The 4,316-nt window shown below is 44.3% G+C and overlaps 1 long non-coding RNA gene across 1 annotated transcript; it reads left to right on the forward strand.

The window, feature by feature from the left end:
• Nucleotides 1-654: 654 nt before the first annotated feature.
• On the forward strand, nt 655-2,737 carry LOC140120642 (uncharacterized). Its single transcript, XR_011853927.1, has 2 exons — nt 655-821; nt 2,150-2,737. It is a non-coding gene; the product is annotated as an uncharacterized lncRNA (long non-coding RNA).
• The last annotated feature ends 1,579 nt before the right edge of the window (nt 2,738-4,316 follow it).

Genomic DNA, 4,316 nt, shown 5'->3' on the forward strand with positions numbered 1-4,316 from the left:
TGCTCGTTGTCTGGGGGGGACATGCTCGTTGTCTAGGGGGGGGCATGCTCGTTGTCTGGGGGCGGACATGCCCGTTGTCTGGGGGGGACATGCTCGTTGTCCAGGGGGGGACATGCTCGTTGTCTAGGGGAGGACATGCTCGTTGTCTGGGGGGGGCATGCTCGTTGTCTAGGGGAGGACATGCTCGTTGTCTAGGAGGGCATGCTCGTTGTCTGGGGGGGGCATGCTCGTTGTCTAGGAGGGCATGCTCGTTGTCTGGGGGGGGGACATGCTCGTTGTCTGGGGGGGGACATGCTCGTTGTCTAGGGGGAGTGGAATATGCCCCCCAATTATATACATAAATATACATTGGTGCCAGTGGATGCGTTGAAGGTATGAGCAGTGGCGTGGCCAGGGGGTGTGGTTAGGGGGCATGGCTAGGGTGTGGCTTCTGTGGGTAAAAAAATTGCGGTATGTTCATACAATGCTGGGGCAGTGAGGGAAACTGTGAGAAGGTTACACCTCACTGCCCGAGTGCAGGGGAAGATGAGACACTCCGGGCTCTGCTCCAGCCAGCAAGTGTTGAAAGGGTTAATGACCTGCCACCACTGCACCCTGAGCAGCCTGGCTAAAGTATACCCAGCCCTGGAGCTGCTGAGCAGAGGCTGCGGCCCACCCCCTGTTCCTGACAGGCAGCTGCAGTCACCAATCAGAAGGGGCCTGGCGATTCATCACAGCCTGCCCTCAGCACCCCACCTAACCCTGCTGTGCGTGGTGGAGGGACCTCCATGAGGAAGAGAAAGCCAAAAACCTGTGTGGTGGCCTCCTGCACCCAGCACTAGGTATGTACAGGAATATAAGTGAACTACAATTCACATTAGTAATCACACATCTAAGAACTACAACTCCCAGCAGCTGAAAGAACTGCTGAGAGCTGTAGTTCTTCAGCCCAGTCTAATATTCTATAACTTTACTTTAACCCCTTCTTTCCCATGTGCCCCCCTCCTCTGCAGATTGTGCGGGCACACGGCGCATGGGAGAGGAGGAAGGGGTGAACGCTGCTCGCCCCTTTCCATAGTGAAACTTGGGGCGCCTTAATATGGGGAAAGATAGGACATGTCCTATCTTTTCCCTGGGTACCAAGTTGTACTCTGCACATGTGCTGCACCGTACCTCCCTGTGCGCCGATTGCCAGCCTATGGGGGGCGTATATACGGTTATAAGCTTGCGGCCATATATAAGTCCCCCGATGGTTGTGTAAATGTAGCCTTAAAGGCATATTTTCCATCATTTCAACAAATATTTGAATAAAAAGCAAATAAAATCATGTACATTACACAAAACGTTATAAATACAAAAGTTACTTTGTCTCACAAAAATTATCTTAACTCACTAAAGTATAAAAAAAAACAGGTGTTAGAAAATGGTGATATGAAATACTTTTTTATTGTTTAGAAGTAAACATTTATATATAACCCTTATCGTACTGACCAATAAAAGAAAGGTGAAGTGTCTTATGAAGAATTAAAAATGGCGCTACTGTATTTCCTTTTTTTTTATTTTACGATGCTGTTAAATGACAACAGTGTAGCATTCATAGTTTTTATATTGCCACAGACTTCTATGGGAATGCAAGTGTCAAAAAAGTAGAAAGAAATATTAGAGACGCTCTATGTTTTGTGCCTCTTGGCAGTCGGCTCAGTACAATCCATAGAAATGCATTGGGATGTGTAATAACCACTGACACGTCCCCACATAATGTCTGTGCATGAGCCCTAATATCACTTAGGACTGGCCACAGTGGTGATGGTCCTCCCCGCAACTCATCATAGGACTATCCTCAATCCTTATGAAAGAATCCCCCAAAAATAAACCCCACAATTACAAGAAAGAATTTCTATGTGGTCCCAGATAAATCTGCAGCCTTATATAATATAATAATCTTTATTCATACATATCATATTTTTTCCCAAAAAACTTGAATTATTGTGATCTCCAATAAATAACATTAAAAGATCTGTGAGGCCGTCACTTATAAATATGTATATATTATACTACAGTACAAGAGACAAGGACAACTTAATACTCCCTCTAGTCAAACATTAAAGGGTTAATCCTTCAGAATTTTGTGTCATAGATGCGCTGATGTCATAATTCCCACTTCTGACAGATCGACACTGAAACTGACCAATCAGAAGCAAGATCATACAGCCCCACCCGCCTGAAGTGGCCAATCAGGAGCCACATCATGCTGTCACGCCACCTGCCTCAAGTATAAATATCTGTGCCGGTCAATAGGGGCAGGCACTGGGTGGTGGGACGTCGAGGCATGAAGAACCGTGGATTTATGTACCCCTGGACTTATGGACCCCTGGACGTATGGAACCCTGGACGTGTGGACCCCTGGACGTATGGAACCCTGGACGTGTGGACCCCTGGACGTATGGAGCCTGGACCCTGGATGTGTGGACCCCTGGACGTATGGAGCCTGGACCCCTGGACATATGAAGCCTGGACCCCTGGACATATGGATCGTGAACCGCTCGATCGCTGGATGCCCGACTACCTGAATGAGAGATATTTATTGGCAGTAACCCTCTAAGCCCAGAGGAAGGGCGATCCTTCAGCCATGGGTTCCCTAGAGGTTTCCTCCACAGGGGGTTTTTCCTCTCCTGAGTGCTGAAGGGTGACTCTTCGTGAGTCCAGAGTCTGCCATGGGATGGGATTATAAATAAATATTTGGTTATTTAGTTCCTAATTATTTGTCTTTTGTCTATTTTTTGGGTCTTCTTTGGTTTAATTCATTTTTATTGGGGTTTTCTTGGGAAGGTAATTACAAGGTCTGTGCACATCACATCTCACAGGGGCATAAGGAAAACACATGAGGGAACATAGTCCAGTAACTGCCCCTATGGATGCATCTACCCCAATGGTTGCCCCTTAAATACTGCACAGGTATCACGTGTACACACATCCCTAAAGGAACGAGGCCTAACATAGGTCATAACTGTGCTGGTTACCCATAGCAACCAATCATAGCACAGCTTTCATTCCTAAAAGTTCTCTCTTAAAATGAAAGCTGCTCTGTGATATACAGTAAAAGTAGTTTCCACAACAAGCAAAGTGTATGAAAACAAAACACTTTATTAACACCTTCGCGACCTAGGACGAACTAAATCGTCCTTGTGCTGCAAAGGGTGTATGGAGAGAGCTCACAATTAAAAAAAATTTAAGAAAATATGAAAAAATAGTAAAAAAAAGTAAAAGTTTAAATCACCCCCCTTTCCTTAGATCACATATAAAAGCAAATAAACAATAAGAATCATAAACATGTTTGGTATCATCGCATCCCAAAATGTCTGATCTATCAAAATATATTAGCGATTTTTCCGGACGTTTAACCCTGTAATGGAAAATGGCGGCCAAAGTCGAAAATGCCACTTTTCTGTCATTTTGAAAAACATAAAGAATTCTATAAAAATTGATCAAAAGGCCATACAGTCCTCAAAATGATAGCATTAAAAACGTCATCAAAGTTCACAAAAACTGACACCACCCACAGCTCCGTGCACTGAAGTATGAAAAAGTTATTAGTGCCAGAACATGGCAAAATGAACAATATTTTTTTTGTACAGAAGGTTTTAATTTTTTTAAATGTATGAAAACATTATAAAACCTATACAAATTTGGTACCCCTGTGATCGTACCGAACCAAAGAATAAAGTAGACTTGTGATTTGGGGAGCTCAGGGAAAGTTGTAAAATCCAAGCCCACAAGAATATGGCGCAAATGGATTTTTTCATCATTTTCACTGCATTCTGATTTTTTTTTCCGGCTTCCCAGTACATGGCATGGAATGATAAATACTATCGCTATGAAGTGCAATTTGTTATGCAGAAAACTAGCCCAAACACAGCTCTTTACATGGAAAATTAAGAAAGTTACAGATTTTTGAAGGTGGGGAGTCAAAAAATGAAAAACGAAAAAGGGCCACGTCCCTAAGGGATTAACCTTTTGATGCTCAGTGAAGGATATATACATCACCGGAGCTGAGCCGGTATCAGGAAGCCGGGGTGTCATCTGCAACTAACAGTTGACACCCTAGTGTACCTTTATGGGGTTGCCGATCGCTGCTATGGCAACCCTGAGGTGCGAACTCACAGACAGGATGTTACAGTCTCGGTGTGAGCCTATGCTTAGGGTGACAGTGATAATACCCTGCAATACACCAGTACTGCTGGGTATTATAATGAACAAGCAAACTGAAGATTCATCGTTCATGTCCCATAGTGGGACTAATAAAAAAAAAAGTCTACTGATAGGGGGGTGCAGAGGAC

The sequence above is a fragment of the Engystomops pustulosus genome, chromosome 3 (genome assembly GCF_040894005.1).
Source record: "Engystomops pustulosus chromosome 3, aEngPut4.maternal, whole genome shotgun sequence".
NCBI lineage: Eukaryota > Metazoa > Chordata > Amphibia > Anura > Leptodactylidae > Engystomops > Engystomops pustulosus.